Source organism: Crotalus tigris, unplaced genomic scaffold (assembly GCF_016545835.1).
Source record: "Crotalus tigris isolate CLP2741 ecotype Arizona unplaced genomic scaffold, ASM1654583v1 scf7180000017576.4783729, whole genome shotgun sequence".
Taxonomy (NCBI): domain Eukaryota; kingdom Metazoa; phylum Chordata; class Lepidosauria; order Squamata; family Viperidae; genus Crotalus; species Crotalus tigris.
In genome coordinates this window covers 3,680,770-3,696,548 of record NW_024096487.1, presented here as the reverse complement: position 1 = coordinate 3,696,548, position 15,779 = coordinate 3,680,770, and the positions used below count along the sequence as shown (strand labels likewise).

The 15,779-nt window shown below is 37.0% G+C and overlaps 1 protein-coding gene across 1 annotated transcript in view; it reads left to right on the top strand.

Annotated features, from left to right (window-relative positions):
* Nucleotides 1–15,779, top strand: part of TSPAN18 (tetraspanin 18) — a 215,645-nt gene that overhangs the window by 97,941 nt on the left and 101,925 nt on the right. Inside the window, exon 3 of the mRNA XM_039358972.1 lies at nucleotides 6,555–6,685. The gene's annotated coding sequence lies outside the window, so the exon portion shown is untranslated. The remainder of the gene's footprint in view (nucleotides 1–6,554; nucleotides 6,686–15,779) is intronic.

The following is a 15,779-nucleotide window of genomic DNA, read 5'->3' as shown; positions in this document are numbered from 1 at the left end:
AAAAGCTATATGAGAAGTGGGCATACTGCTTGGTAAGTATTCAACAATGAAAAATTATCCTTTGGAATCCCACATGCTGAGTTGAAGAATACAAAACATGAGCAATGTAAGGGAAAATCTTTTAATCCAGTATGATTTAGTAAATTGCCTTCAAAATTGGAGATGGTGTTTCCTTTTCCCATGAAATTGTCTATGGGCACAATTATTCTTTATTATGGTTATTCATTTGCTATACAATATAAGAAACAGCACTTCATATTCACAATAGCAAATATTTGGAGGGGACCTCCACAGCCCATTTCTGTTTTTATTTATTTAAAGTGTTGGTTTCTGGTTTGTATTAAATTCACTGTGCATGCGCGCAAACACGTGTATGTGTGTTTCTTTCAGAAGTGACTTTTAGCCATGATTAGGTTAAGCTATGTTCTTTTATACAAAGGGTCACAGCATGTAAAATTCACATTGTAAATCAACAATCGCTCCTTTTCCTTTCTTCCTACACTCTCTGGGACTCAGGTTTGTATAGAAAATTCCCATCTTAACAAAACCTGAAGGATAATTTCCTTCCTTTAGATCAAGAATAAGGATCCTCCAACCCTTGATTGCTGAGAAGCTATCATTCCTAGCAACATCAGCTGTCTTGATGAAATCTGCAATTCACCATTATTTGAAGGCAAAGTCCGTTTGGGGAAATGGTTTAAGGCACAAGGCTATAAACCAGGAGATCATGAATTCTAGTTCCGGTTTAGGCACAAAGATAGCTGGGTGACCGTGAGCCAATCATTCTCTCTCTCTCTCTCTCTCTCTCTCTCTCTCTCTCTCTCCCTCTCTCTCTCTCTCTCTCTCTCCTTCTTAGTCCTAGGAAGCAGGTAAAACTTGGGGAGGGGGGTGGGAGCTGGGACGTGGTGACATCTGGGGCTTCCTATTTACACACCCACTGCTGCCAAGCAGTGGTGGATCAGAGTCTGGCAGGGAACTGTTGCCACGTTGCTAATGCCACTGCCACCAAGCCAGACTCCATACCTGGCATGGTAGCAACATCAGTGGCAGGTCCGAGCCCAACGCAGTAGCAGCAGGGAGTGTGAAAATGGGAAGTCCTTGGCTGCCTGCCCTGATGTGCTCTGTGCTCTGCCTACCCACTCATTTGCCCACCCACCCAGCTCTTCCTCCAGCCACCCATGGCGAATTGTCCCCACCATGAGTTGGCTGTGTGGAGTTGTCCTGTGGTGGCTTGGCACAGGCGAGTTGGCAATTACAAACTGGCGGCAGCCCACTGGCCATGGTGAGTTGGCAGGGGCGAATCGTCCCATTCCGGTCTTCCATATATATTGGATTATAACTCCCATTATTCCTAGCCGGCACAGAAATAACTGCAGTTGTCCAGATTATGTGAGAACGTAGAGAGACCCCTCCTCCAAATGTAAAAGCTTTGCATCTTTATGTAGAAAGATGTAAAAAATTGTTCATAAGCAAAAGAATGAACATCAAAACTCAGTTCTGAGAAAGGCTAGATGCAGTGGGAATCACTGAGTCTATGATATTATACCTCTAATTCCATAAACATACAGTATGCTATTATTGCTGGTTGCACAGTCAGCTAGATGTTAGACTGAGTTTGGCATTTTTGTCCAACTATTGTCCTTCCTAAGGACCTGGAATAGGCAGATGTTGTTTGGATGGTGTTATAAGTATCATCACAGTTTGTAAGCTGTTCCAAGTAAAAATGCCTTTTGCAGTTGATGATGTTTTTTTGTCAATGCCAAAGATGTTCAAGTGGTATTCCAATTCTGTGATTGCACCCAAGAGGCCTATTACTGTTGGTACCATCTTTGATTTTTTTTGCCACATTCTACTGCTATTTGCAGGTCTTTGTATTTTGTGATTTTTCTCTAGTTCTTTCCCTTCTATTCTACTGTCTGTAGGTACATTACCATATCCAATATCCAGACTTTTTGTCTTTTTTATCTATAGTTGTTAAGTTTGGAGTGTTATGTGGCAGATACTTGTCTGTTTGAAAGTCCTGAAGCACTTTAGCTTCTTCATTTTCTATAATTTCAACGAGTTATTGCTTGCAGGCAAGTGGCATTTCTTGCAGATATTCCAGTGCACCTTTGTTGCTATTTTGTCATGTCATTGTTTGTAATCAATCTGTGCAATCTTCTACTACAGCGTTCCCCAACCTTTTGGGCACCAGGGACTGATTACGTCTAGAGAGGTTTTTCCGCAGACTGGAGGAGTAGTGCTTTGTATGCTGCCTGCATCCCACAGATGGACTTTCCTTGTTTGTGTGGACCAGTTACTGGCATACCATGGCCCAGTACCGGTCCATAGACCGGAGTTTGGGGACCCCTGTTCTACTGGGCAGTCCATTGTTCTCTGAGGAGATGGCATTTGCTGTCTGTTGCTATTATTATTTTTCAAATTTGTTATTTAAAATAAAAGCACAAGGTAAAGATGTTAGAAATGACATATTAGTCAGCTTTAATATTGTAAAAACTAATTTTAAAACATACAACTATTATCCTTGCTATTAATAAAAAAAATACATGCCATATTTTTTTTTTGTCCCCATCCCTACTTTGCTGCTCAGAAAGCTCCATTAGTGGCCCTTACTACAAGGCAGTGGGTATTTTTGCTGTGCCTACCTCGTGGATTAACACCCTCCTTTTAGAAGGGCCCTGAAGAACTGATTCTCATCTCTGGCATAGGTCCAGCATGTAGAGTGAGCCATTAATATGTTATACATGATTTATTGTCTCCAGCACTGTATATAGCTTTGCCTATTTTATGTATTTTGATATTCTAATTTTTTATTAGCTGCCCAGAGTTGCTTGGCAAGTATATGGCAAGTCCATGGACATTGAATAGATAAATATTTCTCAATAGTTCAATAACAGCTTTTTGGCAAGAGGCAGAGAAATGCAGCACAATAAATATAGAAAACAAGGCTCTCAGCATCCATCAATCAGCTCATGTGGGAGCATCTAAGCTGAGTCCCACAGGAATTGAGCATCCTTAGTATAAATAATGCTGAAAACATGGGGGGGGGGGCTCGTCTAAGATCAGTTCCAGGAATATGGATAAAATCACTTCATCTACTAGGTAATAATTCCTTTCTTTTTATAGTCAGGTAGAATATTATAAAGATTAATAGAGTCACAAATATATTTGTCAAGCTGTAATCTGAGGTTTATTCTGTACTTTCCTGCTTGCACATTTTGAAGTGTCACACATTTGGGAATAGAGGAGGGCACATTTTGTTTATGCAGGAAAGCAATTATTATAACCAGTTTCTATGACACAGATCTAAAGCAATACATTCCATCATCACATTAAGCACTGGCCATCTTTCTGCAGTGCCAATAATATTGTCTTTTGGCTGGTCAATGTAATAAAGGCTGCAAGCACTGAGTAACAGCATAGCTGCTGCTGTTCCTGTTACTTAATGGCATAAATGAAATATTGGAATAATAAGGGTTTAAAATAGTCTCCAGCCAGTTTTGTTATCCCCTGTTAAACTGCTAAAGAAGTGTGGCATCAACATACTTGAGGGAAGCTGAGGGTTTGCAAAAACACTAAAAATCACCTGAGGTAATGAATTGCATCTTCTCATACCCCGTGGGAATCAAGCTGCATTCTCAAATGAACATATCCTGAATTCTTTCATCAAGGCAAGAACCACCATCTAACCATCTAATGGTTTTCTAGTGTTTTAATGCTGTTTGACCTCTTGAAATCATGGATGAAGGCAATTTTATGCTATCACAATGAGCTAGAAGTTGATAATGTTGCCTTTTGAGCATGATTTCCTTATCATAATGTAATTCATCTTTCACAGTTTTTTCTAGGCTTCAGAAAATAATGTGTAGAAAGCAACATTGCCGATTTCTAGTAAATGAGGGGCATCTATAAGAAATTAATTCAGTCCCTCTCTTATAGCATAACTGCTCCACCTGTTACACATATTGCTTGGTTCAAAATGAATCAAAGCTCAATAGAATCAGTTACTGTACAACTTGGTAATTATTTATTATTAATTAATTATTAATTAATTAACTTGATAATTATCAAGTTCCCCAAACTGGTACCTTCAAGTATTGGCTTTTAGTTCCCATAATCCTTAGCTTGTCATAGACAATGGCCATGGTGTTTATGGATCTGGGTGCTTGAAGGACAACATGTTCCACTTATCTTTTGTTGCTATAGTTACATACCTGAACTGTAGAACAAAGAATAGGAATACAGTGTAATTTTGGAAAATAAATGGGTCCAGGTATTTAAGAATTAAGTTAATTCATCAAAAATAGTATTTTTTATCTAGTTGGCCTCTGAAAGCATCTTTAAAATTGATTGGATATCTGTTTTGGGTGTGTGCATGTCAGTGTGTTGGTATTATAAGACATTTGAATACTCTTTAACTCATATGATTTAGTCTAGTCCAGTTATAAATCCATTTTAGTCTCAAATGAACTGCATTAGCCTATATTAATACAATGTTGAAATAAATATAATAGCAAAGTATGGAACTATGATATTAAATTACATTTCCCAAATATGGAATGCATTATGAAAAGCTTTTATTTATTTATTAATCATGGTTTGATGCAGCCGCAATTAATAAAAACACTTAGCATAAACTATCTTACCTAAATTAAATATAAGTGAAAATATCCCTAATGAGAATAAAACAGCTGTTGCAACCACACAGAAAGGAAAACTGTCCAATGTAAGCTACAGTACACATTTGTTTCTATGAGGGGATGCGGTGGTGCAGTGGCTTAATGACACTGGAACTGCTGGCCAGAAATGGTCTGGACTCGAGCGGTTCAAGCTTGGCTCCACAATACAGGGTGGGCTCGTGTCACTCATTCCCTAATTCCTGCCCACTTGGATTTGAAAGCAAGTAATACTGCAAGTAGATAAATGGGTACTACTTTGGTATAAAAACCTAGCTGCATTTGTGTGTGTATAGAGAGCAGAAGCCAGTGATGGACCTGGCCAGAAGCGAGGCAATGCAACATGAGATGAGGCAAAGTGAGATTGACAGAAGAGCATGGAAGAGCCAACAACCTAAGCACGGCTAGTCAGCTGGTATAAGCTACTACACCCCCTGTGATGCACCAAGGATAGGCACACAAGGACCAAACAGAATGAATTAGCAATTAAGGCTGCCCAGGATTGCATTGTGTCTAGCATTTGAAGATTTCTCTAACATTGTATGTTAAATAGATAAATAAATGTCTGTATTGAACCTGAGACTCAGAGAGTAATTATGTACATTGAAAGAAATTTGTACCTGGGACTCAGAGAATAATTATGTACAGTACATTGAAAGAATGGATACTGTCTGGGTAAAATTTTCTAAAAATGAAAGGATGAATCTAGATTTAATGATAAGAGTAAGGACTGAATTAATCCCATATTAACAACAAATAGATTTTATCCTATTTGGTTGATTGAAATGTATAGGTTTGGCATGTTCCAGGTTCCTTCAATTAAACAATGCTACCTATGAAGCTCCTGGAAGCACCATCTTCTTGTTAGAAGCACCCTTCCCCCTGGAATGAGTTCCTTCTGAGATATAAATAGACACCAGTGTGGAGTTGTTTAGAAGGGCCTTGAAGAACTGCTTTTTTACCCAGATCTTTGGCGAGGGAGAGTGAAGCCTCTTTGTGTCTCTTTGTTGTTCTCACCATTTTATTTTATTTTCTGTTTTATTTTCTATTTTATTTTATTACTTTCCTTTCCTTATTTTCTGCTTCTTATTGTGTTCTCATGTTGTTGTCAGTCACCCAGAGTCTTTGGGAACTGGGTATTATGAAAATTACCTACCTACACAACCTTACTGCTTTGAATTAATGATTTTGCTTTCTATTTCCAATCACTGTAATGAATAGTTATTATTATTGCTACTATATTTTTATGGTGATTGCTGTTTATATTTCACTACGTTAATTAAATCAGCCTGTTGTTGTGTTCCATTTCTAAAATAAATCATAATATCATAATAGGAAAAGCCGATTTTCAGCTTCCCTGTGATATCTTTAGAGACAGAATTCTTTTTTTTAAATCTTTCTCTTTAGTTACATCTTCCTCTCTCTGTGTGTTTTTAAAAAACTCACTTTCTTTTGAATCAATGCCTTTTAAACAGAAAGGTCTGTTGGGAAAGTAGTTGGAAAAGAAAGATGGTGATAAAATCTTTCAGTTTTTATACCGATGTCAGGATATGCTTTGGAAAGTTTATTGTATAAGAGTTTATAGTATAAGGTCAAAGGCCCTAAAACAGCAGAATCTCAGTTTTATGGCAGTGGTTTGACATTTTTTTTTTTTAAAAAATCCAGCTCTATTACTTTTATATGTAACTTAAACTCCTTCCTCCTCCTATTCTCTCCATAACAATAGGTGAGGTGTGTTGGGCTTAGAGAGAATGACTGGCCAAAAATCAGCCAGCCAACTTTCATGCCTAAGGCAGGACTAGTACTCACAGTCTCCTGGTTTCTTTGCAGCCTCTTAACCACTATATCTTCTTTTTTCTTCCCACTTATTCCCAACAGGGCAATGCACTATTGCTGACACTTGCTGATGTAGAGCCTCCCTGTTCAATCCATGTTCGCATCAGTTGGACTTGAGGAAAAAATAAATATTTAACTTGAAAATCCAAATTATCAAGCCCCCCAAGATTAAGGTAAGAGATGGAAGCTCAACTTCTGTTCTGAAGCGTTTAAAGATTGTCCTGTTTATGCTGATGGTGCCATTTGTATCTCGATTACATAAAGAATAGAATAATAGAATAGAATAATAGAATAATAACTTTACTGTCACTTTGAATGTACACTAATCGGCATGCACTAAAATGAAACTTCGTTGCATACAGTTCTCAAAGGTTCACCACCTCCAGTATACACTACACAAATATGACAAAAATAAATAAATAAATACAGAATTATGCATATACCCACATATATTACATGACACAGAGAAACAACATGGACTAGTTCGGATTATGTATACATGTACATGGTGAGAAAAATGAATCTTGCGAATTTACTAGATGCGAACTGCAGTTGTTGTGAACCTGTTAGGTCTACACCCATAGCCAGAAATAAAGGGACAAGTACAGATATGTGTTTATGAAAGTTCATCACTGTTCATTTATATCAGGGGTCTTCAAACTTGGCCCTTTTATGACTTGTGGACTTCAACTCCCAAAATTCCTCAGCCAGGCACGCTGGCTGAGGAATTCTGGAAGATGAAGTCCACAAGTCGTAAAAGGGCCAAACTTGAAGACCCCTGATTCATATAAACAGTAACTTTTCCATAAAAGGTACAGTAACGGTTTCCCTGTTCAGTTCTATCTGACTCTCTGTTTCTTGGCTGATGGAACCACCATTGTCCAAAGACATTTTCTGTGATCATGTGGCCAGCATGGCTCTAAACAAAAGGTGCACAGAACACTGTTACCTTCCCAGCAAAGTGGTACCTATTTATCTACTCTCATTTGCATGCTTTCGAACTGCTAGGTGGGCAGGAGCTGTTATGAGGATGGGAGCTCACCTTGTTCTGCGATGCTTGGATCTCGAACCTGGGCTGTCAGCTTTTCAGCTGACAAGCTCAATGTCTTTAACCGCTCATTAAAAAGTGCTACATTTTGCTTACCTAACATCAGACTGATCTGATGGGTTTTGTACAGGAGTAATTTATTTAGGATTGTGTGGTGTTTGGAAATGGAGGAAACCATGAATAATGACAATCTTTTTTTTTTCCCCTGACACTTCATTCCTTTCTCTTTTTGGTTTTTGAAAGAGACAGACAGATCTTGGTAGATATCTGAACAGACCTAATAGATTTTAAGTGAGACCAAAGATCACATGAAATTAGATCTAGGGTCACGTGTGGCTTAGCAAATACAAATAGTTCTCTGGAATACTTCTTATGAGAGTATCTTAAAAAATGCAGGCATTTCAACTATGTGGAAAACTCGAGGGGAACCAATGAAGTTTCATTCACTTGTGCTAGATTTCTTATTCTTTTGTTCCTTCTTTCCATGTTTTTTAATTATCTATTATGAAATCTATTGGTTAACCACAACAAAAATGTTTTCTATACTATTTCCTCTAGATTTTTCCTGGGATTCTCCCTTGGGAATTTTCTCTGTAGATATACATAATATTTTCTGTCAGTGTGAAGCATTAGTGCTGCCATTTGCAATGAAGGGAAACAGTAGGAGTTTGCAATTTAGTATTTACATCTATAGAATTTTTAGCATTTTTAATGGTAAAATTGTAGTGCCGCTTAAGCTGCCTAAAGGCTAGACATTAAACAAAATGGTATTTTTTAGTTTTCTCTCAACAGTGATTCTGTGGCAAGTTGCCTCTAGCAGTAGAGGAGGCAACCTTTGACTTTTATCAAACACAGCTATGTATTTGAAACTGGTGTCTTTGCATTTGTTTTGATATTGCTGAAAATGTATTCCATTGATATGTGGCTTGTCTTAAAAAAATATTCTGGCCTCAAATGGTACTTGGGAAAAGAGGTAGTTGAATAAGAGCTCAATTTTATCAAGCTTATTGGGGTTCTAAGCTATCCTCAACAGGAAAAGTATCCAGCATATTTTCTTTCTTTTAACATCATCTGGTCCATTTGTAAATTGTGGGTTGTATTGTGTGTTTATGGAGGGGGGGGGAGAATTAGCTTCCCAAGCAGGAAAAATAGCCAGGACATGTGAATAAGTACAAATTGGCATTCAGAGGAAAAATGCCCTTCATTTCTAAAAGCTACAGATCAATTGATTATGTGGCTGTTTGTGAAGTGCTACTCCAGCCTCACAGCAGGCTCCCTGGGAGTGCTGTGGCCATCTTCTCTGATAGATGAATGGTGTTTTTTTTTTCTGTGTTAGGACTCCTAAAATAATCAGGCAGTTTCGGAGATGTTTAAAAAGGATCCATGAGTTCCTTTCCACTAAAGCAAGCCATGAACGTTTCAAGAATCTAAATGAAGAAATGTTTTAGAAGGAGATCCTTGGGGATAAAGAATAAAAGGGAAAAAAATTGAAATATATCGTACCCAAAAAATTCTACTGTCTTAGAATGAGCTGGGAATGACAGTAATTTGAATAATTTCATATTATAAAAATGCATTTGTGATTGAGTAGTATAGAAATATCTCAGTAAATCAGTTGATATTGTCAAAATATACTTGTAAACTAAAATCAATTCCAAATCCACTTTTGCTTTCAGTGGGAGTTAAAGTAAAATTTAACTCCCACTGAAAGTAAATGAAATTAAATAAATACAATTTCATTAAAGTGAATGAAATTTTAAAATAATAACTTTGAGTGGACTTGTGCCCATAGGTCGATGCCACTTTAAGTCAACTAATGTTAAAGCTATGAAATACGGGTGGGCTTTGTGTATGGAAGCTGAAATGGAAATACATCGTTTCGGTGCTTGGCTTATCCAATCTAGTTATAAATACTGTATATTCTAAAATACAGGTAGTCCTTGATTTATAGCCAGAAGTTGGGACCAGAACTTCCATTGCTAAGCAATACAGTTATTAAGTGAGTTATCATGTGACAGTGTCCAATTTTTCTACTTTTTTGTGGTGGTTGTTCAGCAAATCACAAAATTATTAAGGAAATCACACAATTGTTAAGTAAACCCAGCATCCCTCACTGAATTGGCTTGTTGGAAACCAGCTGGGAAGGTCACAAATGGTGACCACATAATCCCGGGATGCTTCAATCATCATAAATACATGCCAGTTGCCAACCACCTACATCACAATCACGTGACTGTGGGGATGCTGTGACTGTCATAAGTGTCATACTTTCTGCAGTGCTATCATAATTTCAAATGGTCACTAAACAAATGGTCATAACTTGAGAACTATTGTAGGATTCTCTAACTCTCTCTCCATATAGATTGGAACTATAATTTGTAGAATTTGGAGATAATCCAAGCCTGTTGTCCATTTACTGTGAATTGCAAGGTTAAAGCACCTAGAAGCCACCAGTTTGGGGAAGGTCAATCAAAACCCATAGCTACTACACTTCCTGACAAAGTCAGTGAGTGTTTCTGGAGTCTGTACTTAAGCATATAGATGGAATTATTTTAAGAGATGTCCATTAAATGCTACAATCCAACGTGTTCAATCTTGATCAATAATGATTTACTTCTAATTTTACAATGTATTAATAGTGTTCAACATTAGGGTTGTATATCTTGTAGAATGAGCAAAAGTAATTTGATGTTTGTTTCAATTCTGTGCCCTTGTATTCAATTTAAACTGATAGATAATTTCTAATAAAACATATATAGCAGCCTCATGATTATGTAGCTCCTGTAATACATAAAACATTCTTTTTGTTCTGGAACTTTAAATTTTCTTCTCTGGATCATGCTTATCCATCTGTTCTGGGAGTGGCTAGAGATTTTTACAAAATTAATTCTTTGAATTAGAAATAGATCATGGTGTTGTGGACATGTCTTGGCCCTGAAACTATTTCATTTCATTCAGAACACCTTGTCTGGAAGACCACATACTGCTTCTGATTTAAGGGAACAACTTCCAGAGAATTGTCAGATCATCCCAAAGAGGGATGGGATGTAATTGCATGGTTCAGAGAAGAAATAGTTAGGTGTTCTCAGTGCTTTTTTTGTAAAAAAACAAAAACAAAACACACACGTCATACAACCCGCCTTGCCTACCCTACAAGGTTTACCTTTGTAGTTGAAAAAAAAAATCTTCAATTTTTAGTGTATTTAACAGATTAGGATTTTGTTCAAGGTAAATTAATACTATTGATGTTACCATGCACTGTGTGGCTTTAAATTACAAAAAGGCATTTTATTCATCTTTTGGGATGTTTACCACTGGCATACCCATTTAGTTTAATGAGTGCAAATGTCAGCTTTCTATGTGGAATGAAATTGGCCCAATAAAACAAAATTTGGTTGCTTGTAAAAGATTGAATTATTTTTAAGAAGTTGTCAAACAAGGTGGAAAAATTTACATTTGGAGCTTAATATGGATATTGACTTGAAACAAATTAAAGTTGAAACTTCGGCAGTGAATAGATTACTTTTAATTTACCTTTAAGTTAAACCCAATTTAATAAATAGATCTGACTAAATCTCATACTGTAGGTCTACCTTTACATCTGACCAATACATAATTAATATATATTATTATTAATAATAATACCTCCAAATCACAAGACATTGAATTTATTTTTATTCTTCCCCTCTGCAGTTTGAATATAAAGTATAAAAGACTAAAAAGAGATTTTCGTAGACTTCCCAAGGAACCCGAAACAGCAAAGTTTCGCTGTTGGGCAAGTTTCCACACCAGCCGCCTTTCTTTCCTCTCGCTTCGCCTCTTTTTAACCTCACAACTCCACCTTCTGTAAGGGAAGGAAAAAGCCTCACTCACCCTCTCGTGAAAGAGGGCCTCCATGTTTATGAATCTCCCACCGCCACCATCGGCTTCCACACCACATGGTCCAACCTAGCCAATCAAGCTATGCTCTGGCTGTTGTGCTCAGGCACCTCATGGCTTCTCCTAGAGGAGGCAGAAGCACCGGTCAGAACCCCTCTCACACTGTACCACCAGCGGGGCATTTTCAAAAGCAAATGAGAATAGGAAGGGCAACAATAGGAAAAGAATGCAACTCTGGAAAATCGGTCGAAAAAAGAATGCCAGAACTCTGTTCCAGTGCGTTCTATGACAAAAAAGCCCTGGGTGTTCTAGATTACCCCAGAATGTTCAATTCCCAGAATGATAGATTTGTACATATGTTTGGTAGGTAGAAAGAATATGGATCATGGAGATATTATGATTTTCTTCAGCAAAGAGGCCACCTGATTTGCCTCATTGAAATAACTACATATGCTGGCTTCAAACAGTTTTTTTTTTAAAAAAAATAAGCTTATACTAATAGAATCTTGCAAGTTTAAAGGACACACATGCACAGACAGTTAGACAGACATATCCCTCTACTTTTCAGAGAATACTCATCTCTTCTGAGTGATTTCTCTACCTTCATTCCTTCTGTGGGCCAAGATATCTCTTCACCAATCATTGCTTATTCATACAGCCCATTAAACAGCCTGAATAATTTTTGGTATGCAACAGAGAAATCCAGCCTGTGTGGTGACAGTAATTGCTGCATGATTTTGCTGAGTTCCTCACAAGGGGGTCAGGCTGTATAATTTTGGTGTTTATTCAATCTGCACTATGTGCCAAAGCCACCCTAGAGAGCTTTCAGCCATTGGTATGGGAAAAGGTCCCTCTAAATCTTTTTCAAGTGCACAATTCTACAAGAGAAGGCTGTAAGTGGCTATAAAGAATATTGTGATAAAGCAACACTGCTTTAAACCACATTTCTTCTGGAAACAACTTTAAGCAGCTGTTACATTTACAGTGCTCTCTCTGCTTCATTTAGCAGATATCACCCAAGTTTAGTCTAAAATTTGCTTGGAGTAAGGCATGTTCCATTAAATGAAATGGAAAATTTCAAATGGATGTGTTTATGATTGACCTACAAGTTGGGAATGCTTAAAGGATTTTCTTGTGTATTTTGTGCTATCTAAACACATATGCTTACAAAGTGAGGTGGATTACAGAACAGATTAGCATATGTTCTGAGTTAAATTAGCAGCTTTTAATAACAGTAACCTTCTGAGGACTTACCCAAGGTTAATTAAACCTGTGACTCAGTTTGCTTGGATAGGCTTAAAGTAATAGAAAGTGTTATGGTATGACTGATTTGTTAAGAAATTGTATAGAATAAAGCTTTTATCCTCAAAGGATCAATCCCAACATTTACATTTGTGTTCAGATTATCAAAAATTTAAGTATGAATGTGCAAAGTAAACTAGTGTATTTTAAAAATATTCCTCTTATACACAGAATTGATCCTCATTTGCTGCAGCAGTAGGTGTTGCCAATTACAATGGAGTCACCAATGTGCTGAGCAGAATGAAGAGGACTGAAACTGTGTGAAATCAGTAGGGAATTTAGCTATTTCTAGTAGGCTTTTCAGAAATCCCTTACAATTTAAGATGGGATGATTACTTCATAATAACAAGATGAGTCAAGTGCCTGCTTCCAGCTATAGAAAATGATAAAATCTGAGCCATTCAGAACTGTTGATTCCTTTGTCTACTGCGGAAAGCCTACAGTGACAGGGCAAGGGACAGGAACAAAATAAAGGTTAGTCTATAGTTGCCTGTACTTAATATAGAAGGTGCAGGTTATGGGCCAATAATGTATGAGGTTGTTACGATAGCATGTATTTTTTTCCTGGATGTTGTGAGGTTGTATTAGTTGCAGGATTGTGGTTCTACCTTCATAATTTTGCTGAAATACAACACTTTCTCATGTATGAGAGGTATAGACCAGGAACATTGGAAGCTGCCAGCCCATATTGTATGTTGTTCTGCATCATCATATTTTCAGATAATGGTGGTCTGCAATAGAATTCCCATGGCTCATTAAAAAAATGAGAATCTGAACACGATTCTTTATATCCCCACTTCCTTTTTTTTTTTTTTTCATACTTTGCAATTTGGAAGTGGAGCTCTAAAATGGTGTGATTTGGTACTGCCTAATTGTCTGAATGCTCTTGACTGCTTTGCAAGTGTGTAATCAGCCCCTCATTTGAGTCTTCCACTTTTCTCCCTTCAAAAGTAGGCTGCTGCAGTGTTTGAACAGTTAGCTGAAGTCATTACATTCACTGACATTTTAACCGTGGTTACTTGTCTAGACTGAAGTATTGTAAGTCATTTGAAAGGATGAGAAGACCTAGGGGGTCAGAAAAAGAAATGGATAAATCAATTGAGGCTGAGGATTTGTACATTCAAACTGTAGTACGAGGGGGGCTTGGGGTGGAGAACTAGGCTGCTGTCAGCATAGCTAGTACGGAAGATGCATTTCATACACAGGCATTTACCCTGAAGAATTTATTTATGTGCTTAAAATGTATTTAGTTACTTATATGAAACTAAAACATGTAACATAGAGATGAAGGCTATTCATACAAAATGCCAAAAGAGAATTTAGGCTGGTAGAAATAGAAACACTTTATCGTTTTCCTCTTTTCTCACAGAAGATGAAATCTTTTGGTTTTTATTTTCAGGTAAGTATAGTTTTCTATTCATTCCCCAAATGCTAGCATGTGTACAGTGTTGCACATTTGAAAATTACCATTTTGTACATTCATTAGATGTTACATGTTTCAGTTAACTTGTATTTCCTCTTTGTGGCCACCAAGAATTTCTAAGCTAAAGCTAATTGTTTCACGATGTAGAAAATCAGTACAATCCCTTCTAGTCTCAATATTAGTCATACCTGATGTTGAAAAATCAGGATATCTGAAACTTGTGTGTCATTGATACATAAGACCTTTAATATCATATCTGCACCCGATTCATGAAATTTAAAATCTGTCCCCTTGTTTACAATTTAGTCAGCTAACCTGTGCCCAATAGATTATCTCTGAATGCTATTTCTGTTCCATAACTTTACTGATGGATGTTAATAAACTTTTATGTATGATTACACCTATAAATTATGTTAAAAAGTGAAAATAAGCTCATAGAAAGGGATAAATGGAGGAACTGAATCACTATTCAACAGGATATCGCTTTCTGAGGAAAACAAGGGTGGATATCCCTCACAATAATAATGATAAAGGCATTGGATTCCTTTTTTATATTACAGCATAGACTGCTTTCTTATTCTTTTTTGAATTTAAAATGGTTTAAGTGAGAAAGCTGAACTAGCCTCAATTATACCTAATATTTAATGTCACTCCTTTGCTTTTAATTCTTCATAGAATTGTAAAGAAAAAACGTTGCATGTGCTTGTGTTATGCCTGAAATCGGGATATATGGGTCCTTAGAAAACACAATTAAAAAACAATAGTAAGATTTAAGTCTTTGAAAGTCAGTAGGGTTATTTCATTTTAAATCCAAACACTCCAATCAATGTGTTTTTTTGGACATTGTGTCTCTCGGCAATAGAATGTAAATGTGATCACTAAAGATAATTAGTTTTTCCCCTGGGTATTAACTGAAATTTGCATGAGTGTAACACCTTTGCTAATAAAGTAACTCAAGGAGAGAAGTGAGAGCACAAAAAGGTTTCAGACTCACAATCCAATGCACTGTATTTGCACAGAAAGTGCAAAGGGTTTTTGTTGTTATAGAAATTGGAATTTAGTCCAGCTCCTAGGTTGTGCTAAAATTGGAATTTAGTCCAGCTCCTAGGTTGTGCTAAAATCAGTCTATTATACTGAATCCAGGTTTATACCTTAAAAACTCAGGTCTCTGAGAAAAGGTAGGAAACACCATGAAATTAGGGTTTTTTAAAAACTCTCCCAGGTACATATTAAAAATGTCCAGCCTATTGCTAACTTACCACAGGTCATGAAGTAACAAAAAATCTCCTTGTCACTGTTCTGTGTAAGGGAAGAAAATAAATGGCTTACACTACAAATCCCATCCATGTTTTCCAGTGAATGTCATGTGCATTTGGCTGGCCATTTGCAAAATGCAAAGTTTTAGGGAGGAAGGAGGCCACATTGATGGAATACAGGTCCTTATGTTTCTATTAAACAGCATCTGTTATTGATGGACAGCATGGAAAAAATCAGGAAAAAATGCAGATTTAGTCCTTGAGATCGGCTTATATCATGGAGACAAGCAGGTTTAACCTCATCTGGAAGTGATGCAAAGTGTGTATGTGGAGATGTCAGCCCTTCAATGTAGACCACA